The 26,134-nt window shown below is 53.7% G+C and overlaps 1 long non-coding RNA gene across 1 annotated transcript in view; it reads left to right on the forward strand.

Annotated features, from left to right (window-relative positions):
* LOC142065463 (uncharacterized) overlaps positions 1-20,004 on the forward strand; it is a 58,539-nt gene extending 38,535 nt beyond the window's left edge. The window contains exon 3 of the long non-coding RNA XR_012663429.1: positions 18,601-20,004. This is a non-coding gene — a long non-coding RNA (uncharacterized LOC142065463). The remainder of the gene's footprint in view (positions 1-18,600) is intronic.
* The last annotated feature ends 6,130 nt before the right edge of the window (positions 20,005-26,134 follow it).

Raw genomic sequence — 26,134 nt, forward strand, 5'->3', positions numbered from 1 at the left:
GGAGCGCAGAGGGCAGCCGGGGCGTGCACGGAGCCGGCGTCGCCCTTGGGCGAACTCTAACGAAGTAGCAGGGAAGCACTGCAGCATCTAATTAATAGGTTAATATTATTATTGCTCTCATGCATGGGATGAGCTGAAGCTGTTTGCTTTAGGAGAGCTCTCCTGGCCTGCCCGTGGGAGTTAAGGTAAAACAAGTCCATTGCGCTGGCAGTGCTTCCGCTGGCGACGAGCGTGGCTGTGGGCTGCGGAGGGGCGAGCTGGTGGCCCTGCAGCCTTCCCGGGTCGAGGGCAGATGCTCTGAAGTTGACCGCCTCCCTGTGCCACAGTTTCCCCATCTGTGTGATATGGACAGTGATGCTGCTGCTTTGTCAAGCAGTGAGAGGAGCTGGAGTTTTATCCCTTGCCCAAGTGAAAACCTGGGGAGTTCAGTGACCGTGGAGAAAGGTGAAGGAAAAAAAAAAAAATCTGGATTGAATGTTTTGGAAGGAAAGAAACCCGTGGGTGAGAGAGAAGGATTTTTGTTGTACCACCTCTTAAAGCATGACAGCTGCTGGGCCAGTATTCAGTTATTTCTGAAAGACCACCACTGAGTGACAGCTCAGGGAGCCTCAGCCTACTCGTCTGCGTCGCATCCTGAGCCGAAGGTGTGGAGGGTGAAATTATCCCGACATGTGTTCTCCACTCGCGGGGTGGAGGCAAGAGCAGACTCTTCACCATGCTCTCCCCGGCGTGGAGATGGATGCTGCTGCGGGGTTTCCACGCTCCTTGTGCCGCTCGCGTGAGCGAAGGCTGCAGTACGGCATGGTGGCCCCAGCTGCTGCAGCCCAGGGTGACCCATGTGCCAGGATAAACAGAGGCAAACGACTTGCAGGGTCTGATGATGACTTTTCCAGCAGTAATTAACTGGGACACAGTAAAAGCCTGTGGGCTTTTGCCATTTCTGGGCTGTACAGCCGTTTCCACGCTCTCTCCCTCGCCCTGGCTGGTGGTACCCCCTTCGCCGACCTGATGTAAGGACATTTCAGCACATCAGTGGTGGTTGCTTGTTATCACTGTGGCTGCAGGAGGCACAATTGCTTTCATTTCCCCAAGTCCGTCCCTCCTGGAGCCTGTGGATGTGGGTAGCTCAGTCCCGAAGAGGATGAGAAAACACAGAGGAGCTGCTTCAATTGTGAAGCCACAGCTCCCCAAACAGGGGGTCCCCCTGTCCCCAGGGCACCCTTCCTGCCGTGGGGTGTCAGAAGTGTTTGGTCTGTTCCCCCTTCCCTGGAGAGGTGGGAGTGAAGGGACACTGTCGTCTTTGTCTGCCCTCTTGGGCTCAAGAGGAGATGTGAGCAGGGAATCGAACCATCCAGGAAAAATCCTCTTCCCCTTGACCAAACCACAGGGAACTCACCGGACTCGTGACTTGGATGGAGCAACAGGGCTTGTGGGTTTTCCTTATTTCCCTCTCGCTTGCCTTTCCAGCGTCTGTCTGTCCTGCCTGGTTTGTATTTTGGGTAAACCCCAAGAACACTGAGTTTACTTTGAGAAATGTCCCCCTGGGCGGACCCCGCTGGAGAAGGATGGTGGCTGGGAGGGAACTGTACCTCCCCTGTTCAGAGGGCTTGTTTGAAGGTTTCTGCGGTCTGCATGAAGGCTGCCCACAAGGACCCGAGGATGTTTGGTGTCAGGTCATCTGGCTGCTTATTTAGGGACCACCAGCGAGTTGCCGAGCGCCTCAGGATTTGGGCTGTGGCCATCCTTTGATATCGCAAAGGCAAATATTGAGAAACCCTTTTGGGTGGGGGGAGCTGGGCTGGGCGTTTCTCGGGTGCTGGTAGCCACCGCGTGCAGGCTGCAGCTGGGGCGAAACGCTTGATGTATTTCAGTGGGGTGGCACATAAAAGGTATGGAGAAGTCATTAAACTGGGGACCTGGAGCCCCTGGCTGGCTTTGGGAGACCACCAGAGCTCTGTGGAGTGTTTGGTGTCTGGACAGAGCAGCATGTATTCCTCCTCCCTTCATCTTTAAATACCACCCCGCAGATTTCAAGGAAAAAATAAATGCACTTAAAATGGCATCATTTTGTGGTGCCTTGAGGACTATTTATATTTTTATTGCTCCCACAATTTTTATATAATAGCCTTTTTCATGAAAACATCAGTGTGTATGTGTGTGTAATTAATCCATGCATCATCTTCAGAAAACAATTTTATAGCTGGATTTAGGGCAGTGGCACACGGTGCTTGGGATCCTGGCTGCCATCGGGCCCTTTACTGCAGTATCCCATGCCAGCTCCGGACTGGTCTCGAGCTTTTCACCCCATTCAGAGCTAATTTGAGCTCCTGTTTTCCAGGCTGCGGTGGAGTCTGTAAGCTTGGTTGGGTGAGTTATTCTCTCCTGGAAGTCCCACAATGTCACATGAAAATACATTTCTCAAGGGTCAAATCAGTTAAATGTCCGGAAAACTGGTACATGGAGTGAACCAGACTGACTTCAAGCAAACCACGTTTTTGTCTGTAGGTTTTAAGGACAGAAGGTGGCTTTTGGTATTGCCTACTCTGGCCCCTTCTGTAGCACAGCGCTGGGGCTGAGCCCGGCAGCTCCGCTTACTGCTGGCAGACTCACCTTTCTCATTCCCTGTGGAAAATGAACCAAATCTCTCAACTTCCGACTGAAATGTAAGATGTGAGATAAGCGTTTACTGGAAGGCTCCTGTTGCCAAATAGCCTGGAGACCCTTTTCTTCCTTCTCCTCCGAACAAGACCATCAAGCTGTTAACTGCATCTCTGTGAGATGCAGTACTTAGCACATCCTGGTCTGACATGAGACTTTTACCTTTATCACAATAATAACTACCTTGAACAACGTACAAACCACTGGCTTGTATCAAGCGTCTTCTAGCAGCTGCTGTACCTCCTCCTCCTGATGTTTGCTGGGGGCAGCTGATGTTTCTGGGTACTGCACCAGGATCTCGGGAGAAAAGGAAATAAGAGAGTGGCTTCTCTGAGACAAACCAGCTTGTCAGGACCTCGATTCTGCAAAACGCTGAAGCGTGGCCCTCACTGGATCAGCACCTTGAGCCCCACCAGCAGTCCCATTTAATGTTTCGGTGCTGTTCTTCCCCTCATTCCTGCATCCATCCAGCCGTGCTGGTGGCTCGGGCCAGGCAGAGGGGACCCTGCGCGAGCTCCAGCTCCTCACCTTCCATGAAGACCCACCCAGAGACACGGTGGCTCTTGTGGTGGGCATATCTTCGCTCCTGGCTACACACCGTCCCTCATAGCTTCACTGCAAAGCTGATGACAATTCACCGACACCGTGTGCGTGGAAGAGGCGAGGGGGGATGCAACGCTGCTGCAGGGTGAGGTGGGCAGAGCTGTGAGCCTGGCTGCTGCTGTTTAATATCTGTGGTCTAAGTGCAAATGGAGCAGGCTTCAGCTTCAGTATGTTTGTCTTGGAGATTAAATCTGGAGAGCCTCCGGTCTCCAAGTCCATGCCGGGAAGAGAGGGGCAAGGAGGAGGGGAGCCGAGCCCTGCGGGTGCACACACCTTTTTAACCCTCCAAAAGCTGCCATCTGGCTTGAAAATGAAGGGTTAGAGGGCAAGCGCAGGTAGAGGGAGAAAGGGTGGGGAAGCATGGGTCTTTGAAATAGCTTTGAAAAGATTGGCACAGCCTGAATTCTTGCACCTGCTTGTGAAGTTTTTGCGGGCAGGAATCTTGCTCTTTTTGCAAGATGAAGCATTCCTGTGGGGGCCAGTCAGTGATGCTGAAGCCAGGAACATTTGTCCTGCAAGTGCAGACATGGAACAACTGCCCCTCATGCATGGCCAGTGTGTGTGAGACCTCGGTCCTGGGTGTCACATGGGTCTTGGGCACCTTATGGCTTTTTTCTGCAGCTCTCTTTCTGTCCATCCAGAGGGCTGGGCCCCTCTCTGCCTGCTTCGCAGCATCCCAGCACCTTGCTGTGCTGGCTGCCCAGCATCACTTGCTCCCACTCTGGCAGGTATAAGTGGCATGGGGGCTTCTCCAGCTGCATGTCCCAGACCCCTGGGTGGCTGTGGCTAAGAGCATCTTGGGCTGTAGAACACCATCCTCATCCTCCTCTGACCAAGCCTTGTGCCTGGGGTGAGCAAGGAAACCCTGCACGGTGCTCGGGGTTGCCTTTAAGGCTGATGCATGGGGCAGGCAGGAGGGAGGGAAAGCATCTCCCCCGGGATCCATTGCAGTAATGTCCCCAAACACTTCATCTCGTGTACGGTGCGTACTACAAGTGTTCCTACAGTGCTCAGGGCTGTTTTTGCAGTGCTGTTTATATAAGAGATCGTGCATGGTGCCTACATGCTTCTGGCACTTATAAACCCAGGTAGGCTGTGTTTATCCTGGGGATTGGCCCCAGTTGCAGTCATCTGGGACTCAGCCAGCAGTGCAGCTAGACTGATATATATATATTATTTAAAAAAGCTCTAGTTGTCGAGAGGCCAAGCCTGCTTGCTGCACTGATGAAAAACATGGCTTCGAGCAGTTTTACCCAGTCTGAACTGGTGGAGCTGTGCCAGTGGGCAGGCAGGAGCTGGGGGACGCACCCGCTCCTCTGCGGGGTGCAAGAGCATCTCCTCACTGAGATGCTTTAAGGAGCCTTGAATGGCTGGAGGCTGGAGCTAGTGGGTCTCCCCCTTGTCATAGGGGCTGGTGAAGGGGTGCAGGCAGGGGTAGGTTTCCAGTTTCCCCCCCTTGCTTTTGTTGCTTGAAGTCCCATACATTGCAACGTGTTTTTTGGCTGCTCTTAATGGGTAGTGGGGTGGGGATCTGTCTCCCAAATGACTGCCTGGTCCAGGTCTGGAACTGGGGACAATCTGCAGAAGAAAGACCATAAAGCTGGTGAAAAGCTGGAAAACCACAGGGACTGTCCTCCACGTGACTCATTTCATCGAGCCCTTCCCTGCCCTCAGGAACCCAATGTATGAGACCAGCTAGCTGGGTTGCACGTGGACCACCATCAGTAAAAGATGCATTTTCACCTGTCCTCCCTGGCCACATATCCAAAGGTCTCCAGCTCCTCTGAGCATCCTCCTGGATACCGGGTCAGCCTATCCTCTGGCTTCTGCCTCCAACCTGGGAGGGAAAACCCAGTGGGCTCAGGACTTGGCAGCTGGCTGGCTCTACTCCTCCAGCCCTTGGCTGGGCAGAGTCCTCTTATTTGATCTAAAAGGAAAAATTTAATTAAATGCGATGTAGATCTCATCCGCTGGGAATTCTCCTCATGGGCACCATGCCCTGGATCATGCCCAAGGCAACAAAGGGAGCTGAGGGGGAGGAGGAGGGTGCTGGGAGGAAGGCTGGGCAGTGCTGGGTTCCTCTTGCCTGCCTCCGGTGCTGACCAGGTTTCACTCCTCGCCTGCCCTAAGGATGGGGCTGAGATGAAGCTGCTCTGCCCTTGGGTTCCCTTTCCAAACCTTGGCTTGGGGGCTTCAACCGTAAAGCTGCACCCAGGGGGAAGGGGGTGACCTCATGGGTGCGAGAGGTCCACCGGCATCCTGCACCGGGCTGTCAGGGAGATGCTTGCTCGTGGTGGTCCTGGCTCCCCCGGGGGAGCGGTGCTCTGGGTCACGCCTAGGGGAACACGAGCTCCGTGCTGGCCTGTTCTTGTGGCATATTTAGTGCTGCTCTGGTTTTCCAAGGTGTTTAGAAGAGGGTGGTTATGTGCTGGGGAGCGAGCCACCTCTGAAAGCTCAACGCCGTTAGTTTTCTGTATTATAAACAGAAGCACATGTTCATATTCCATAATGAGGTGAATTCAAGGATGTTTCAACATGTATATAAATTCAAAGCATCTCTTGCAAACTTTCCAGATGCCTTGGTTTTACTCAGCTGCCTCAGATGTTCAGGTCTCATCGCCCCTATGTGTGATGCCACGGGGTTTGTCATCATGATGCATGGGATGAGGATCACTTCTTTGCTGTCGGATGAGTGATTGGGTTTCTTGGATCACTGGCAATATTTTGTTTCTGAGGAAAGAGGATGAAGTTTAAAATAACATAGAAGTGGGTGTAGCTTTGAAAAAAAATCAGTACTTTGTGCCTGCGATCCTTCCATTATCACATGAAAATATCTTTCTTGGAAGTTTTCTTTGCTGCAGACTTGCTTTTGTTGTCTGAGTGCTGGGAACTGGGAACAGAGACCTGAAAGGTGTCTGCAAGGGGGGAGACCTGCCTCTGGGGACAAGCAGGGCTGGACTGTGACCTGCTCGGGATGGAGGGATGGAGGTTGTGGCAGCATCCAGAAGGGATGCAGCTGCACCCAACTTTCTTCTTCCTCAGAGCAAGATGATGATGCTGGGGACCAGGTCTCATTGCTGGGAGCTGGAGAAGCCCTAACCTGGGCTGCATGTGGCAGGACCCCTTCGAGCCACAGAGCGTGCAGCCTTCCCGCAGGAAACACCCCAGCTCCGGTGGGGAGAGCCTATTAAAAGGGAATAGGCCAATCAATAAATCAAGGCACCTGAAAAATGAAACCAAGAAGTTAGGAGAGGAATTTTTTTCTTCTTTTTTTTTTTTTTCTTTTCTCAATTAAAGCAAACAAAAATCAAATTGCAGGAGGTGGCTGTCGCAGTGTGCTGCGGAGGGCTGAGCTCAGTGCCTGGCGCGGGCGCTGAATGCAGGCACGGCTGTGTGTGGTTAAATTAGCTCTGTAAATTACAGCTACGTGGAAGTGTTGAAAAGGGATCAGCTATCCCCTGGCTCAGGAGGGGAGAGGGCTGGGGGGTGCCCCACGATTGCTGGGGCAATCATCCATTTTTTCTGGAAGGTGGATTTTTCTCTGAAAATCTGTCTCTACACGGCTCTTATGTTGGACATCAATAAGGGGAAGAAGATGCTTGTGAGGCTGGGTAGATTGAGCCGAAGGGCTTTATCCCAGAGGTCAGCGCAGCATTGCTGCTGTTTGCTGTCAGGGTTTGGGTGACAAACACTTGGGTGCGTCTCTGTCCTAAGCAAACCCTATTTGGCTCTGGGGTGCTTTCTGATTCTTTAATGGGGCACACGAAACTCACTGCCTTTATACCTCAGCTAGCAGGTTTTGGGGATCAAACATCAGGATGCTGTTCGAGGGGTGGTAGCACTGCTCTGGTTGCATTTAATATTGTGTCTGGAAATCGCTGCCTTTTGGCTTTCCCCTCCCTGCTTTGCCCCGGGGCATGTTGAAAATGCCAGGCTGATCTTGTCCCAATGATCAGAGCAGGCATTTACCACTCTGCTGCAATCCGTGCCTGAAATTGAGTAGCAGAGTACCTGGAATAACTGGGAAAGACATAGAAATTGTACATAATCAGTGTCTGCCCTGTAGCTGAGGGCAAGCTGGGGCGGGCTGAGCGTGCCCTGGCAGCACGAGCTCCACCGCGGCGGCACTGCCGACGTCCTCTGTCCGCAGGCACCGCAGAAACGGCTGCTTTGCCCTGTAAAAACCCTGAGGTTTGAGACATTTTCCAGGTGCACATCTCATTGAGCCCTCCCCAAGCCTTTCGCCCATGGACGGCACCGCAGGGCCGGTCGGACGAGGCGTCGCGCCGAGGAACAAGGAGCTTTTCACTTGGATGCTTTTTTTCCTGACCTACATTTTTATATTCCTGCATCAAGTTTAGGTTCCAACCAATTGGCATTTCTCAGCCAGCAACAGTTTCAAAAAATTCCTGACTAATTCTAGGAAACGCTTGGCTGAAAGTACATTTCTGCGTGCCCTCTGCCGAGGTCACCCAAACGGCTGGCCCAGCCAGCGGGTGCTGTTTGCTTTCCTTCATGCTGGGAACGGTCCCGAGGGACTTTCAGGGGTCACCAAACCCTCACCTTGAACCTTCCCCATCCCAGGACTGAATTTTGGAGCCCTCCTGCCTGGCACGGCAGTGCAGAAACCTGACGTTGTCTCTCTGCCGAGGGTCAGCGGGAAGGCGTTGCCGCAGCATCGAGGTACCAACGACAAACACGACACAGTGTCCCCGGGCAATGCCAAGCCCAAATAGCCCCAAATGTGGCCACACGTGGCTAAGTTTCACTTGCAGAATGATCAGCACTGGGTTTGTGTTAGCAGGGGCATAATTTTTTTGAAGTCCACTAAAATGATATTTAAAATTTTGCTTTTCCCCCAGAGCGTTTCCCACTTTCAACAAATTTGAATTAAAACAAAGACCTTTTTCTAACACTTTTTCCCTTTCACTTGAAGCCTGGCAGGACAGGAGACTGGTTTTCATTTCTACATCTCTGTTTGCCACCAGTTGTAGTCTGAGATCAGCAGGCGGCGAGGAGTGCCCGGGGCGGTGATGGGGCAGTGAGGGCTCTGCCCCGACGCCTCTCGGACGAGGATGGTTTTTGAGTTGTGTGTTTGTTTGAAGGGGGGTTATTTTGCTCTTTTGGTTGCATGTCCTTGGGTTGGACCGCACCAGCTGTGAGGCTTAGTGGGGACTTTTTTATTTCATTTAAAAGGAAGTTACTTAAACTTAGTAATTTAAAAAAATCCCCAATTTTTACACCTTACCACTTGAAAACAAAAGACCAGTGTGCCTATAGTTCAGACTTCTGCCTTGATTTATGCACATAAAGCATTTTTGTTGTTCCTCTCCTGTTTCAAGCATCCAGAAGGGACAAACAGTCCAACGTCACTCCTCTCCAAAGGCCAAATTTCGGGTGAGGGCAGTTGCTGAAACTTCCCACTCTGTCTCAGCAATAAGCCCTAATCCTGACCCAGGGGCCCATCTCACTGCAGGTGAGAGGTAATTTTACCTCTTGATCCGGTGTTGAAGTCCATTGTGAGAATTAAACACTGTTTTGCTGTGCTAATTTACTGCCGCAGATTGTATAATTATCTTTTATAGGGATGGGTGTGTTCCGGGCTTTCCTGTTGTACAGCAGAGACGGCTGTGCCTGTGTCTGCGTGTGAGAGATGTTCTGGCATACCTGGCTTCTGCTCTGGGTTTGCTCTGTGATTTTAGGCAATTAACTGGGGATTATATTCTGTTACATATCCCCATCTGTAGCTCAGGGGTGCCGGGGCTCGATGGAGCCGGGCATGCTGTGGATGTGGTGCTGTGGGAAGAGGAGCGGTGGCTGGGCTGATGTTTGGTGGCTCCCGTGGGAAGGCATCTGGACTTGAGGGCTGTGGAAGCATGTCTGCGGCCACAGAGCTGCCCTAAAGTGGCAAAGGGTTAACCTGGCTCGGTGAGCTGGGTGCAGTGGATCAGCTCTGGGAGTGAAAGCTGGACTTAGCCCAGGATTTTTGGGAGAGGGATGACTGGAGCCATCTCCCATTAGGGACTGGACTCTTTAACAGAGAGACCCTGCAAACAAAATTGGTTTTCCATGGCTGCTAGAGCCAAATGGGTGAGGAGCACCTTTGCAGCCGTGGTGCTGGGCGGTGACAGGATGTGGCTTGTCCCACCAGAGCCTGTCCCCAAGCTCCCGCGTCACCTCAGCAGAGACGAGAGACGTGCCCTGAAGCTACCACCCTGCAGGTGACCCTGGAGGCTCCCTGAAAATTGCGGCTTTTGCATCCCCTCCAGTCCTGGGGCCTCCCCAGTTTCTCCCTTCAAGACCAGCAAACCCCAGTGTGTTGCGGGGCTCGGCATCGTGCTGGGCTACGTGCTGCTGAGAGCGATGGCACTTGGACGAGGAGGTTCCCGCGCTCGGAAGGCGGCAGCTGGATCATGCCAGGGCAAGTTTCGCTGCTCTTGGATGAGTCCCCGCCAGCGTCTCTGGTACAAGCCAGTTGTTTCCATTGCACTGGGAGAGTGATGCTGGTGCCGATGAGCCTCACCCTGACCAGCTGGGATCAGTGGACAGGGAGGTTTCTCCCCTCCCTCAGGGATATCGGTTCCTTTGCGCTAAGAAGATAAAGATCATAAAGCTGTGGTTTGAACCTGGCTACACAGCCAGCGTGAGAGCGCTAATGGCTCTGTGGCGGGCAGGGTCTGGCCTGCCGCGGCCTGGGGGAGCATCCTCCCTTTGCTCGGCTTGCGCTGGGCGGCTGCGGTCCCGCTCTCCCTGCCTGGCTCTGCCTTGGCACACTCTGCTGGCATTTCATATCCTCATTTTTTCATGCAGAAGGAAGGAGGGGAACTGGGGGAGAAGGGGTGCACAGAGAATTAATCAGCTTAGGGTCAGAACAGGAAAAAACACTGCTTAAATTGGTAATCCTCAGGGATAGAAATCAGCTCAAAGCTGCAAAATAAATGTGCAGCCGGATGGTTTTTCCTCCCTCCCTCCCCTCCCTGGCGAGGCGGGTGTCAGAGGGCAGGGGCTGGCAGCAGGGATCCTGTCTCCAGCAAGGGCAGAACTCCAATGTGGGGTTTTTGCACCTTTGTCTGAGTTCATTCCCTGATTCAAAGCTTTCCAGAAAACACCTTGACCCAGATGTGAGGACTTTGAATATCCCCAGGCAATGGGGAGCAGAGCTCATCCTCAGGATGGGACCCTGTGGCTTTCATGGCCGAACACATCACCTCCCTGGGGCTAAATGAGGAGGTTTTGCAGTGCTTTTCCCATCCTGTGAGCCCATGCATCGCTGCACCAGGACAGGAGCGGAGAGAGGTGTGTGAGAGTAAAGATCTACACCCCTGTAATCCCCTTTATCCTGGGAATCCATCCCTGCTTGCCTCTGCTTGGATGCAGGAGGTGCCACAGAGCAGCCTGGGGGGATGCTGGCAGCGCTGTGGGGTCGACAGGCTGTTTGTGCAACCCCTGCCTCGAGAGCTGGGGTATTCAGGCCTGTCTAGCACGAACACAGGATGCAGAGCACCAGGAAGGGCTTGGGCAGGTCACAGGGGATGGCTCAGCAGCCACAAGCTGCCTTGGAAATGGGGGGGTCTAATCCTGGGATTAATGCACCTGGGCCAGTTTTGCAGTGCTGTCACGTCCCACCCAGCATACCCAGGAGCTCCTCCGCCCTCCTCTACTCCCGCTGCAGCAGGCAGTGGGTGGAGGTCTTGCTCCGTGGAGACCCCAGGGTGCTCAAGAGGAGCCCAAATGCAGGGTCTGAGCATGCCCTGCTCTTTCTTTCTGGGATTGGCCACCTCAAAATATGCAGAGATATTGTGCTGGTGGAGAGCAAAGGCTGCTTGGTGCCCTTTGTGTGGTGCGGCACTGGCATCCGTGGCTCTTTCAGTGTGACAGACCAGGGGATGGGAAGATGGAGCCTGGGGGATGGAAAGGATGTGCTCAGGGAAGTCTGGAGAGCACCCCTGCTGTGGTAGTGGGTTGTTGCAGGAGGGCGAGAGCTCCTGGCCCCTCTCCTCAGGCTCTGCTAGTCTGCGATTCTTGGCAGATCTGCCTGTCCTCTGCCTGCAAAGCCAAGCACAGCCTTGCCTGGCAGTTTTCAAAGTTCTTGCATTGGGTGATGATGTGGGGAGCCAGCCGAGGTGGCTGATTACACCTGTAGACTGCAACAGGGAAGAGCTTGATGTGGGATTAAGCGACATCCTAAGGCGTTTACAGGTTAAGGCTGAATTAGTCTGGTCCTAATAAAGGAGGATTTAGCTGGTGGGGGAATGGCACTGGGTGTGCATTGGGCTGCTCGGGGCTGCGGGAGGCCCTTGTGTCTGTGCTGGAGATTGTCCTGTGGTTGGTCAGGACAGGGCCTCTGTAGCTGGGGCATCCCTTTTCCTAGGAAGACTCCAGGATTTGCTCTCTCTCTTGGTGAGAAGACAAGGGGGAAAAGCCATCCGGCTCATTTGGAAGTACCCAGGGATCAGATGGATCATCAGGGGCTCCCACTGATGGCAGGAACCACGGGTAGCTTGCTCGGCTCCCGTTTGCCCACAGTGGGGGACTGCTGGAGTTCCAGCAGGAGAAGCAAAAATGCTGGGAGGTAAACAAAGTTCATGCTCAGGGAACATCGTTTCACTGCTTAGGCCCATCAATCAATCTGTCAGAGGGTTATCACTTTGGGGATGCTTTTAATAAAGGAGCCAGAACCGTCATTGGGTGCCAGAGCCTACCCGAAACCTGCCTGCAGCCTCTCCCGGGAGCCCGTGCTGTCCAAGCCCTGACAGCGTTCTCTGCTTATCACCTTGTTGCAAAAATGAAGGAGAATGGGACTTTCTTCATTCTTTCATCTACCTGTCAGTCTCAATGTGACACATTGCTTTAAAGGAAGAGAGGCCTTTTCTTGCGGGGAAGGAGGGAGAAAAATTGCTAGAAAGGGCCAGAGAAGGAGGCAGCCTCGTCCCACACGCAGAACAGGTTGGAGTATGTGGGCAAGGAGAAAGTCATCACAATCGTTTCTGTTGGAGGGTTTAAAAGTTGTATTTTTAGTCTCACTCATTCTAGGGTCAATGCCTGTGTGTAGGTCTCAGTGGGTTGATCAGGGCTGGTATTTGAGGAGGAAACCTGCACCTGGTGCCGGGAGCGATGTTTTGGGATGCAGCAGGTGCTGTCCCACATCCCAGTGGGCTGTGCCGCTGCCAGCGCTCACCCACGGGGCACCTCCATCCCTGGCTGGCAAACAGCAGCAGGTCTCCCGGACCCTCATGCTCCGGGATGCAGCCGGGGTGCCTTGGCGATCGCAGCCATTCCCTTTCATTTCTCTGATGGAGAGCAGGAGGCTGCCGCAGTGCTGGGAGCAGACGTGTGGCCCTCTCTGCAAATTCTACCTGCTGCATCTCAACCTTGCGAGTTTTTCTAGGGTGTTGCATCTTAGAGTGAGCTCTTGACAAATACCCTTTGCTATCTTTGGGTTAAGTAGCCAGGATTGAGGGGGTAGTCTCATACAGTCTGACCCCTCGATGGTCCAGCACTGAGCATCTCCGCTCACCCCTTGGGGCTCAGCGAGTGTGTGGACGTGCGTTTGATTAAAGGGACCGTCTCTCCATGACTCACAGTGGTTTGCATCGTGGCAGGTCGGTGACTCACGGCAGCTCCGCCGCGAAGCTGACAGCACCTGTCTGGGCCGTGGTTATTTATTAACACGTTACCAGAAAGGGCGGCATGGGAACAAAACACTTGCTTCGCTTCCTCTAGCTGAAGGAGTTTTAATGACATCTCTTCTGAGGCTGTCTGGGATTTTGGCAAGGCTTTTTGTATCGCATGCTTAGGTTAGTAAACGAAGATAATCTCTTTGGACTGAAGCTCCGGGAATTAGGTTGGCTTTTGCAACAGAGTCTGGTGGTTTAAGAAGGCTCATTTGCGTTGCAGCAGTGCCCAACTGTTACACCGTGCCTGGGGGCTCCTTTGTAGCCAGTTTAAAGCCATGTTGATTGAGATGCCGCTCCAAAGACATGTCTGAGGAGGCAGGACAAGGGAGATGGGGAGAAGCCGTTTGCTGGAGAGCATAAGGCCGGGCAGAGCTGGGCACAGGCTGCCCACCCTCCCTCCCACCCTGCCGCCTTTTCCTCTGGATCGCTCAGATTCCTTATGGGAATGATTCCCGAGTGTGGTTTTCACACAGCTCCAGATGCTGAAATCTCATTGTATGTTCATTCGTGGGCTGGGAACAGCGTGGGACGGGGTCACACGGGCTGGTGACTGCCAGGCTGATTTCCTCCACCGGCTGAGGATCACCGTGGGACCCTGGGCTGGGATGCAGTGCATGTGCTGAGATGTGGCCAGCTTGGCTCCTCGCTGGAGGATGGTGCTCGTGGGTTACCTCCATGCCTGCCCACCTACCCGGGGGCAGGGGTGCCTGGTGGTCTGTGGCCAGAGCGCGTCGCTTCCACCAGATGGAGCTGTGAGATGCCATCGGGGGCTGTGGGGTCCCCAGGGCCAGCCTGAGCCCCCCATGGAGCCCAGTGGCCACCCTGCCACTGTGTGGGAGCAGATAGCTGGAGGCAGCAGCTTCATATGGGGGGTGCCAGGTGTCCTGCCATGTGCCACGCCAGGATGCAGCACATCTCACAACGCTGGTGATGGAGCAGGCAGCATGGCAAGAATTTTTTCCCCAGGGATCCCAGGGTCCGACCCCAGATCGCGTCCTGGGGTTGTCACCTCCGCCGTGCCATGGCAGTGGAGCTGGAGGGACCCTGATGGAGTGCGTGCCTGTGGCGTGCTGCTGGGAGTCATTCTGCAGCGGTGCGGATCCAGCACCCCCAGGCAGCGGCTGCACTGGGAAGGTCGCATCCTGCCAGGGTGCAGGGAGGGAGCGGGGGAGGCACGCTGCGACGGCCCAGTCTCATCTGCAGAGTGGGCTCTGGGCAGACCCTGCTGTGTTTCAGGCACAGCCTACGCATGGGTTAGTTAACAGTGCTGTCAAGCTCGGTCTTCTGCTGAAAATAACTGTTGGCCTGTGGATATGAGATGGTGCACTGCATGGGGTTCTGCCTGCTGCAGAGCAGGGCTGGCTTGGCAGAGCCAGCAGGTAGGAGGAGAGGAGGAACGAGCTGTGAGGAGCCTCCCGTGAGACGGGACACGTGCAAACAAGCAGAGCAATGGACGGGGTCCTCTTGGCAGCACTGGGGTCACGCCCTGCTCTGACCTGCCTGGGGGGCTGCTTGCATGGCAGGGGACAGTGGCAGCAGGAGTGACTTTGCAGGAGGTCTGGCTGTCCCCTGTGCAGGAGGCTGCCCAGGCTTGGGAGGACACTGCGTGTTGGCGGGCGCGGGCTGTGACTCAACAGGTCCATTTCATCTCTCAGATCTTTTGCTTTCCTTTTTTCTTTAATCCACTTGCCTCATTGACTTTATTTTACAATCCATTGCTGGGTTCACTGAAGAGCACTTTGGTCATTAAGCACGTTGGGGCATGTGAATAAACCTGCATCTCTAAACCGTAAATCACCTTAAAGCCGGTATCAAATCACTGGCTGGGATGCGAAGGGTATGGCCCGACCCCGTGTCCCTCCCGCTGCCCCTCACCTCTGTGTGGTGGAGGTTTGGAAGGGGCAAGGCCAACCAGCGTGTGCAGGTCTGAAGCCCTATCCCTTTGCAGGTCCTTTAATGTGTGGAGCTCCCCATTCCCTTCCCCAGACCTGGACACGTCAGGGCTTCCCTTTCCCTTTGCAGGGGTTTTGGGACAGGCTGAACCCTGCCTGGGTGTGCGTGCAGGGACAACACAATGAGGCACTAAGGCGGCTCTGCTGGGACCAGCTCCTGCAAACAGGCTTTAGCTCTCTAGCTGCATTTTTCTGAATCTAGCCCTTTGGATGGGAAGTGCTTCAACAGTAAAAGTGGAATTGGGGCATGTCTGAGCAGGGTGAGGGGTCTGAGGGAGGGACACCCGCGAGAGGGAGCAGCAGGGAGGTATGAGTGCTGAGCGAGCCATAACGTGAGCACTGCCAGAATCGTTTCCCTGCCTGTTGGTTTCCTTTCCTGTTTGGCTTTGCTGCCCACGCAGTTTGTGCTCAAGCTGCCTGTAGACGCGATGCTCCCATTCTCCATAGCCAAAAGTCCCGTTTCTATTCCTGCGCTTTGCTCTGCTCCTTGCAAGCACATGTTTGAGGGGATGGGGCAGGAGGCAGATCCCCATCTCCAAATGCACAGATGATCATCATTTATGCTGCAAACTCAGTGCCTCCTCCTCTGTTTGCTCTGGACGGAGGTACTTTTCTTCCTGGGCTGCTGCTGAGCATAGAAACAGCTTGTGCCCTTGTTCCAGCGCCTGATGTATCCCCCCTGCTCTCCCAGAGTGTTGCGGTGGGCTTGCGGAGAGGAGAACAACAACAGCGTGGAGGCTGGTGTCCAGGAGGAGCGTTAGGCACCAGTGGCCTCAGGGCTCATAGTGTGTGGCCTGGCTGTGCTGCTGCTCCTCGTCCTCCCAGGGCCAGAGCAGTCCAGGGCGCAGGGAAGCAGATGATGCCTCACTGGGGAGCGTGAGGTTTGTGGGAGGCAACTGGCTCAGGGAAAAAATAAATTGCACCTGGGATATTACCCTGTAGGTTTAGTGCTGGTGGATGTGCAGATGGTGGGGAAGGAGGGAGGTTTGTCCTGAGTGGGGTTTGTTCAGATCACCAAGGTCTGGGGAGGATGGTCCTTCATCGGGGGCATCTCTGGGACAAAATAAAGTGCTCTGTTGTATGGCATATGGTTAAACTGTGGCACCTGCATGGCACTGAACCTGCCTGGGCTCCATTTCCCTGCCTGATGGGTGACAACAAACAATGTACCTAACCCACGCAGTAGGACATGCTAACGTCCTGATGTGGGCAGGACATCCTGCAGCAGCCACCTAGGCTGGATGCATCGCCCACATTTCTCGGTGCTCCCATCCTTGCAGCTGCAGCAAGCGTGTCTGCGTGGCGGTTCCTGCACCGGTGGGGTGCTCCTGGGGTGCTCCGGCTGCCTCCCGGCCCGCGGAGGGACTGTGCTGGCCGAAAGGCTTCGCCGGGGTGGAGTGCATCAGGAAGCGCCTTTGATCTCTGGGCACTAACACATTTTCAAATGAGCCGCAGAAATGACTGCCCTCCTCCCTCACCAGGGAGGGGAGATAACACATCAGAGCCTGCGCGCATAGCTGCGATATCGCTCCTTTATGGAGCTTTGATTGCTACCAACCATGCAGCTCACTCAAGGGAACTTCAAAAGCAGCGCAGTGGACCTGCAACACCCTGTGGAAAGAGTCCCAAGCCAGGCTTTCTGCAGGCACATGTACGTGTGTGGCTACGCCCAGGGCTTGTTGATGAGGCTTTTTGCCCCGTCACATCTTCACACCAGTGGCAGGTAGTTTTTGGTAGACCTTCAGAGCCCACTCAGGTGGATGTGAAGTTGGATGTGGTGGGGTTGGACCCTCTGGACCTTCTTGCTTGGTGTGTACTGGTGGGTGCTGGGTGCCTCTGGGGTGCAACCACCGATGCGTTAGCTCTCTGTCCTGTCCTAGTCCCCACTGTGCAGTGGTCCCCAGAGCCTGGGTGTTTGGGGTTAGTGCCTTGCAGAGCCTGGCCTAGGCAAGGAGATGCTCAGAGCAGGAGAGAGCATTTGCAGCTGCTCTCGGCACAATTGCCAGCAGCGTGGGAGTTAACAGGCAAAGTTGGGGGAAAGAGGAGGAAAAGGGTTCGGACCTCCTCCACTCCCCCCTGCCGTCCCCCTTGGCTGCTGCGATTTCATTGAGGCTGTGTATTGGCCTCCGGAGGATGGAGCTGGGTAACACCACAACATAAACAGAACATCTGGAAGCTCTTAAAGGGTTTTATTTTTTAACACATTTACAAGAGCCAGGGATACTTGCGCACAGCGTTTTGCAAACTCAGAGACGCTGCGCTCTTTCTTTCCCAAAAAGCCCAAAGCTGATTGTCAGGCTTTTCCCTGGGGAAGGGGCACTGGGGCTGGTTTATACTTTCACACCGTATTGCTGAGGGTGTGATATCTTGGCCAGGAGGTGCCAATCTTGCTTGCATATTCCTTGCAAGGTCCAAAGCAAACAGATGATAAGTGTTGCACGATAAATGAATATAAACCTCTACCCTTCTTTCTGTGTGCCCCTAGTTAATGCTGGAGCAGGACGGGGAGTCAGGCAGGGTTTGATTGGGAGAAAAGCTGTTTAATGATCTTATGGAGTGAATAGGGTGAGAATCAAAGAGGAAAGCAAATTATTAATCTCCCCAAATGGGCCAAGAGCTTGTCTGAGCCAAATAGGAGCTAGTTGTGCCATGCTTAACGGTGGAGTTTGGATCCTGCAGTACATTGCAGCTCATTCGAGAGCTTGTAGGTGGGGAGCCCACGGACAGAGAGGGATAAATGAGATCCATTCTCACTTTGCTGTCCCACTGTGTTTTCCTCTCCCTGACTCCTTCCAAACATCTGTGGCAGCTTGGGAGAAGGAGCCCCTTTCTGCCAGCTCCTCTAGGGCAGCCCAGGAGAGCAGTGGGGGCACGGGGATAGGCATGGGGTTCTGCAACCTCCCTGGTAGATAAGAGGGGGCACAGCTCAGGCAGAACTACCCGAGCTGCCCGTCCCTCCGATGGGCAGCACTCCTCCCCGTGCAATCCTCGGTGCTAGCATGGTGGTCGCCCCGCGTCCTGCCCAGCGCTGGGATGTTTAATCAGTGACTTGCACGTCCCTCGGACCGTGTAACGCAGCCCACATACACACAGGCAAGACGAGCTGCTTTCCCTTCCTCTGCATTCCCAGATGCTGTTGTTTTGTCTGCTGCATGGAAATGGCCATTTGATTTTCTTCCATCAGCTCCTGGCTATGTCTCTTATCCACCCTCGTGCTATCCTGCACCCTGATCTGATGTCTCCTGATCCCGCGGGAGCTTGGCCTTGGGCTGCTGATGCTTTCGGGCTCTCTGGAGTGATGTGGCTGAGTAACGCTGGTTTTCTCATGGATGTTGTCAGCACATCCTCTGCTCTCGCCGTCTGAATGGCAGTGCCAGCGGCTCAGCTGTCACTGCGAGCTGCTGTGGATGGAGACCTCTTCCCAGCCTGCTTGGACATGGACTGTCCGGCCACAATGAGTTTCCACCCTCCCCAGGGCTTGAGAAGGGCTCCAGCCTCCTAAGTATGGGGGCTGTGGCACTGCTGAGCGTAGGGTGAGCTTGAAGGTGCTGGTGCCAAAGGTGCTTTTAGAGGAGCAGCTTTTAGGGCTGCTGGTGCCCCTCCTCTTTTACACATTGCTCCAAATGTATAATTCGGTGACAATTTGCTTCATCGCAGCCAGCTGCCTACCAGCCTGGACCTTCTGTTAATGCCATGTTTTTCCTTTGCAGGGTCTGTGGTGAAGGCTCGGGTTGCAGGGACCTGAGAGGAGGCAGCCAAGGCACTGCAGCACTGATTGTGGCCAAAACACCCAGGAGTACCCCCCCAAGCACAGGCACTTCAGCTGCGAGCACGGAGAGAGGGACAGCAGGGACCAGCAGCTTGCCCTGTGCTCACCAGGGAGCGATGGAGCATCAGGGGCTGCGGCGAGCTCCCTCACCCAATGCCCACTGCCGAAAACAGCTTCCCCACCAGCTGTCCCCTGTACACTTGCTGGGCTCCACGTTCCCGGCCCAGCGAGGGGGGTTTCCTCTGGCACTGACCTCGCTCTTGACTCCCACGCGGAGCCGAAAGGACTTAATTAGCTGCTCTCCGCTGGGCTTTGGAAATTATCCTCTTGGCTGGGAAGCGCTGGTGATGGATGGCGAAGTGCTCTTGGGTCAAACAGTAGCTTGACGCTTTTCCCTGTGAAGGACCAAGTGCTTCCCTGGTTCCATCGAGCCAGCTGAGGAATTTTTTCTTTGTTTTACCTCTCTGCTCTTCTTTTTGATGCCTTCCGGGGTCTCGGGCTTTTCATGAGGATGGCTGGACCCAGTGCGCGGCACATGGTGTTCACAAAGTGCTGATGCCTGCAGTAGGAGCTGGAGGGGTGAAAGCCTTCGGAGGAGCGATGGAGTGGAAGCAGAGTCGGCGATTGCTGTGCTCTGGGGTTTAAAACTGTTTGGCAGAGCCTTGTCTTGTGCCAGGAGTGTTGGGTGGCCTCGGGGGGGGTCCTTCTGCCCGTGGGCAGCTGAGCACCCTCGGCTCTGTCACACCCCACACGGACCCCAGCCCAGGTGGGGCTGGGGAGCGGGCGCAGGAGCGGGGGATGCCAAACTGCAGCGAGGGGAACATCAAGACGGGGGGAAAATGTCACCCTCAGAAACAATTAAACTTCTTAATAAAACCCATTGCCTCTGTGAGTGCTCGATGTTCTTTTCCGTTTGCCTTGGCTCAGCCACACTTACATCATGGCCCTATCGCGGGGCTGCTGAGGGGATGCGTTGGATCGTACAGGAAACCGGCGCTTTGGCAAACTTCGCTGCCCTAACGAAGCCAGGCCAGGAGTTTAATGCCTTTGCTTTGCAGAAAAATTCTCCCCTGTCCTTTCCCCCTTCCCTTTCTGCAACCCTTAACCATCACCGCCCAACTGCATGGCCAGGCGAGCTGCCCCTAGCATGGCTCCTGCTCCAAAAGCAACTGAAATGCAAATTATTTCCCCTTAAATCTTGTTGTTTCATGTCCCTGGACTGTGTGTCCCTTCCCACCCTGTAGACTTGATGCAAAGCACCGGAAGGTGCCGTGTGGAAATACAACATAAAAAGGATATTTATGTAATGGAAATATCCTTTTATTACATTTAAAAAAGATTTAGACCATTAAAAAAAAAAAAAAAGGTGTCCTTTCATCTAGAAAGCACAGTAGCCTCTTGAGCATGGATTCAATATAACTGTTTGGTGTGCAGCCACGGTGACATGATGTCAAACTCACTGGTGTAACTGAAAGGACCTCTGCATAGCCCTGACTTCATTTCTCTGCACGGTGAGTCCCTTCACTAGGACAAACTCGCAGAAACTTAGTCAGAAACACAGAGTTTTGGGTCCTCTCCTTTGAAACCCATTACTCAGCTCAGAAGCACCTCGGGGAGTTGAAGAACCATGTTATGCCCCTGGACAAAACTATGAGACAGAAATACATGAAACTTCACTGAATTTTTGGTTTGGTAATGATGGGTTTTGGGAGACCCTAACAAAAGCCAATGACAAGCTCATTCGCATCCATTAAATGACCCCGGAGCTGCAGGTGAGCAGCCGGCGGCTTAGGCTGGTACCTGCATGCCAGTGCAGCCCTGACGGTGTGCGTGGATGCCCTGGAGCGTGGGACGGAGGTGATGGTCTGCCCTGCACTGCTGCTCATTTCAAGGTAGGTCTGAAGCAGAGGGTGACTCTGTTCTTCCTTTTCTCTGGGTGGGAACTGGATCCTGCGGGTGCCAGAGGAGATTCGGATGTGGTTACCATGCCGTGGCAGTGCCATACATGGTGCCTTTGCTCTTCTCTGCACAGTGGACCCTTAGTAAGCAAACCAGCACCAGCACAGGGGTAAGGCTGGTGTTACTGAGCATCATGAGCTCCCCTGGACTCGCCCCTGATAGCTTCTCCTGGGTCTGAGAGCTGTGGTGAAGCCCAGGCCGTGCCCCAGACGGCAGCAGCACATAGCAGCAGTCTGCAGGCAAATTATAGGGTTCCCATCCATGAGTCAAACCTGGATTTTCTCATTGTCTCAGCGTGCTGAGGAGCCATGGTGTACCTTTCCTGCTGAAAATACAGACTATGGCCATGGGGAGACACCTCAAGTGACGGTCCCGTGGTTCCCCCGCACCGCCAGGAGTGTGTAAGAAGCAATGCTGGCTGACACAGTGCTGCCACATACCGTATTCCCTGTGTCTGTCCTTAGCACAGGCCAAATGCTGTTCTCTGTTCTCAGCTATGTGTGTGAATCACCGCGATGTCCATATAGGAGAGCTGAGGTGTAAGGAGGCTGAATTCCCACAGGGAAGGTAGAGGCTTTGGATCACTCACACCGGCCACCCCTGGTGCACACCAGCAATGCCACAGCCACACTGTAGCATCCCTTTTTTAATCAATTCCCTGCCTGGGAGCTGCTTCTCCGTTAATCCCAGCCTGCACGGGCCTGCTGATGGGTGCCGGTGCTGCCTGCCCTCTGGCCCCGCGGCTGCAGACCCCGCTCCAGGGATGGAGGGACGAAGCTCAGCATTTGGACGCGGATCTTTTGGAATTCATAACTAATATTTACTTCAAAGGCCGGTTGCCTTTAATGTCGGTCAGTTGTATAGTCCCGGCTTGTTTAGAGACAGCGAGCAAACAAAAAACCAGGCCGTTAAAAAGGCAAAGGGTGTGGGAGCTGTATCCTACCTGTCACTCCTCCTAATAAATACAAACTGGAAGCACGGATAAACCCATGGGGATTTATTAGTTTGCTTTACCAAATGCAAATATTAAGACTAGTTGGCTCGGCCCAGGGGCTGCCTTTTGCCTTTTGTGTGCACTGCAGCGTCTGGCGCCTATGGGCGCTGATAAGGGTGTGCTGGGTGCTCAGCTAGTTATGCTCAAGGAGTTTCTTTTGAACTGCTCCTGTCTCCCTTTTGCTGAGGCCTGATCCTGCGAGGGGCTGAGCGCCTGGCGGGGATGCGGGCCGTAGCACTGCCTGGGTTTGTCGTGCTCCAGCCGCCCCAGCCCTGACCTGCAGCATCTCCCCATGCACAGCGAGCTCCCCGCCAGCGTGCCCCGACCTGCGGCGTGCCCTGGGACCAGCTGGCGTTTGGATTTGTCGGGCCAACGTGGAGCAGGGGAAAACTCCCTGTGCTTATTTTCACTGTAAAGGGTAATACATGATCCTGCCCTGGGGATTATGGTCCTTTTTACCCCTGCACTGAAAGCAGCAAGAAGAGCTTCTGATCCAGCTTGGCTTGTGCCTGCAGCTGTGCAAGTCCAGCTTTAAAGAGCCTCTTTTTGCTACCCCAGTGCCAAATTACTCCTTTCCCCACCCCATCTGTCCCTTTCCTAGCACCTGCTCCACTTTCACTCATCCTGAGCACTGCAAGGAGTACATTTACATGTACTCTGCTGCCTCCATCCCGGGTGCACCAAAGGCAGAAGGGAGTTTTGCAGCCAGCTCCTTCACTGGGAAAACCCAGCCTGGAGTTCAGTAATTCCCCGCAGGGTAAGCCCTGAGCCTAAGCCAGCTCTGTCTCCAGAAAAGACCATCCATGACCACACCAGGCATGGACCGAGGTGTGGACGCGGTTAGGAGCAGGGATGGCTCAGGGCTGGGATGCACCTCAGGGCTCGGGGTATCAAGGCTGGCAGCAATACTGCTAAGGACAAATGGACGTGAGCGATGGCCTGGGCCTAAGCCAGATTTGTCTTTCATTGGGTTGCTAATGGGGGGATCCTGTTCTGGAGAAGGCTCAGTAGGCTGAAGGCCCCTCGCTTGCTTTCACCCTACTGCTTGGGAGAAAGGGGGAACAGAGTCCAGCTGGGATGGGGAAGGCTTGGAGACCGCAGTGGTTAACTTTGTTTGCTTCACATTGAATAAATACAAAGTTAGAAGCCAGGAGCCATTGCAGGGAGGAGGAGGAAGTCAGGTGAGCAGCTGGGGGGACACACACAGGCCAGCCCCAGCCAGCCCCACCACTTGCAGTTTTCCATTCTTGTCCCTATCTCTGACCCATTCCGTCTGTCCCTGCATCATCTGGTGTGTATTTACAGGCAGTTAGAGATGCTCATCTAGATGTTATTTTTCCTCCAGGGCTCATAAAACCCATCTGCTGGGGCTGCCGGCCAGCTCGGGGGGAATTTCCAGGCCCTGCTTGGGTCCTGGAGCCAGTGGTGTGTGGATTTGGAAGCTGTGTGCACTTTGTTCCCGTGTTTGTTTTGACAGCTTAGCGGTGTCGGGCCGCGGCTGCAGGTGTGTGCGGGGTGCGTCCCGCCCGGGATGCTGCAGGGGCACACAGAGAGGGACCCGGCGTCGCTCCGAGCACAGCGCTCGGGGGCTTCTCACAAATGCCATTGCGGATGAAGTGCTGGTGTTTTCTGGAGATGCAGTTTTTCCAATTTCTCAATGTTTTCAGATTTTCTTGCTTGCCTTCCCCTGAAATAGCGAAACACTCGCAAAACATCAGAAATCTGCACAACAGTGTCTGGAAATAACATTTTTCATTTCCCACATAATTCTGTGCTTGTGTGTGTCAGACATGAACCCTTCCCTTGAGCAGTTCACCTGGGGAGCTCAAGGCTTCTCTGCAAACAGGGGAGCAAGGATGCAGCCCTTCTGCATCTCCCAGCTTTCAGCCTCGAGGTGCTGGCCCTGCACACCCCAGGGAGGTGCCTCAGGGCTCTTCCTTTCTGGTCCCACAGTTTGCTGGAGGTCCTGGGCCAGTGATCCTCCATCATGATGCACCATCCAGGAGAACCTCCAGCGCTACTCACTTGGGGAAATTAAAGCATTTAAACCTCTCAGCTGTTCCGATGGCTGTAGTTAGAGCTGGATGAACCCAACGCCACCTCTGCTCCTCTCAGTCACTGCGACAGCAACGCTGATGTCGAGCCGTGCGGAGCCATTTGAATGGTGCTCTTGGGCAGGGCTGGGGGGCCGGCTGGACCCACCATCGCCCTGGGCTGCTGCTGAGGCTGGGCCAGGTTATTGCTCTGTGGAAGTCTTTTACCACATCCACTTGCAGGTGGTTTCTGCAGCTCTAACAATCCTGTTAATGCTTGGGTTTGGTTTTTCAATGAAAAATAGGGATAGAAGATGCTGAGATTGCTTGCCCCAGTCCCACTGTAATTGTCCCTCTCTGTCCCCAAAAGGCTCCTGGTCAAACGGGTTATGCCTTCAGCAAAAGCCTCCAGAGCTCTTTGAGGGGTGTTGGTTCTCAGCCACTTTCCCATCATTCACCATCTATAAAACTATTTTTTAAATTATTTGTTAAAGAGGGTGTGGGTGTTACCTCCCTATCAGAAGAATAAGGCTTTAAAGGCCAAATTCTATTAAAGTGAAGGGGAACCTCTCCATTAACTCCTCTGGGGCCAGGCCAGAACTTCTCCTGTCATTCCTCCCGCATGCCTTTTCCCCCCAGCCTCTGCCTTCGTGCAGACGCCATCACTCTCCGGGGCCGGGTTCCCAGCAGCTGGCACGGCTCGGGAGGACCCGAGACACTTTTCATGTCTGTATATTTTACAGTCCCTCAGACCGCCCCCCCCTTTCCCTGAAGTCACTGCCCTGCTCGGGTGCCCCTTTGTAGGGGCTGGGGAAGGTGGGGGTTGCCCTTTAAATGGCGTGGGGAGGAGACGCGCAGCCTGTGGGGCTTGTCTGGGAGAGGGGCTGCTCCTGGGGCTCTGCTGGCTGGTGAGTTGTTTTAACCTGTTATCTGTTTATTTTTTCCTAAAATGCTAAGTTTCACTATTAGTTTAGCTGCAAGCAGAAGGGGGAAGTGTCCTTTGTGCCTTGCTAGGAGATAAGGGTGATGGTGCAAACTGGGGTGAAACTTAGCCTGAAGCCCCCTGAAACGTGGACCTTGGTCTCTCCATGCTGGGCTTCTCCTCTCACCTCCTTGGAGGGGAAGCTGTGTTCTGTTCAGCAGGCTGAGCTGGGATGGGGACTTGTCTCCCCTTGTCGCTGCTGTGTAAAGGCTCAGAAAGTTGTTTTTAGCTTATAAGCATATGTTTATTTATTTAAAATAAAAAAGGGAGTGGGTATGTGAATGGCACTTCTCACAACCCACGACAAAGATGGAAACAGGCTCTTGCTTTGTGGCTGGTGGTTTGATGGGGTTTTTTTTGTTTGTTTTTTAAGCTCTTTGGCCTTGCTAGAAGAGCTGGGTGTGTCGTGGGGAGGTATAAAAGCTCTTTGGGCTACGGACTCCATATTGCCTGCACTTCCTTAGTACTAGATATGTTAGGTACCTACAGAGCTCCCTGCAGTCATGCTATGCAAATGGTAGTGATTAATAAAAATATTTGTGATTGCCATATGAGTTTGAAACAAGCCCTGGTTGCAAGGGCTTTCTGTGGAACTACAGCTTCACCCTCTGCAAGATGCATTTTTTTAGGTTGCACACAGCTTGGCTCACTTGTTTAATTAATACTTGCTTGTAGCAAACCACACCTTTTGAGCAAGGCTGAGCACCTTGGGGCAATTTTTGACCCCCATGACAGTTTCCCAGCTTTCTTAGCAACTCTCAAAGCCTCCCCACAGGTGGCTCTAATTCTGGTATCAGTTACAAGCTCCCTGCTGAGGCTGAGCCCTGTTTATGTGATGGGCTTTGCAGGAGAAGCACCAGTAGCTTGGCGAAGGGAGCCTGAGCAGTTCGCTTTGCACTAAAGGAGGGTGTTGGAGGAGGTAGGTGAGGCTGAACCTCTTCTCCTGGTTTCTGCGTGTTGTACCAGGCTCCTGGACTTGACTGAGGTCTGCGTAAGCTGCAGATAAATGGGGTTTGGGGTTACATGCCTTGGCTATCGTGTTGGTGTGATGTTGCCAAGGGATTTAGTGTGTGAAGAGGGCTGAACCCAGGAATGAAATAGCTGATTATTGTTTTTCGTTCTTCAGACAACACAGCTGAGCAAATCCAAGCCTGCTGTCTGTTCATTAAGGGACTAATCCTTTGTTTTCCCCTGGAAAAATCCTTTCCAGGAATCTCAAGATTTTCTAAGTAGGGCCAAGCTTAGAAAATGGAGGAAAATGTGTCCCTTTTTCATTACATCAGGTCTTTCTCAGCTGTTTCTTCAATTCTTTCCCTTTCTTGCTTGTCTGCATGTGCTCCCCTCCTCTTTCCCACCTTCTGCACAAAAACTCATCTGGGAAGGTCTCGGGTCCCTTGAGAGCAGCAGTGAGGTCTGGTGTCCTGCAAGGGATGAGCTGACATTTCAGCTGCCCCTTAGGCAGGTCCCTCACCTCTACCTTGCTGAAGACTTTATTGAAACCCATAAT

The sequence above is a fragment of the Phalacrocorax aristotelis genome, chromosome 16 (assembly GCF_949628215.1).
Source record: "Phalacrocorax aristotelis chromosome 16, bGulAri2.1, whole genome shotgun sequence".
Classification (NCBI taxonomy): domain Eukaryota; kingdom Metazoa; phylum Chordata; class Aves; order Suliformes; family Phalacrocoracidae; genus Phalacrocorax; species Phalacrocorax aristotelis.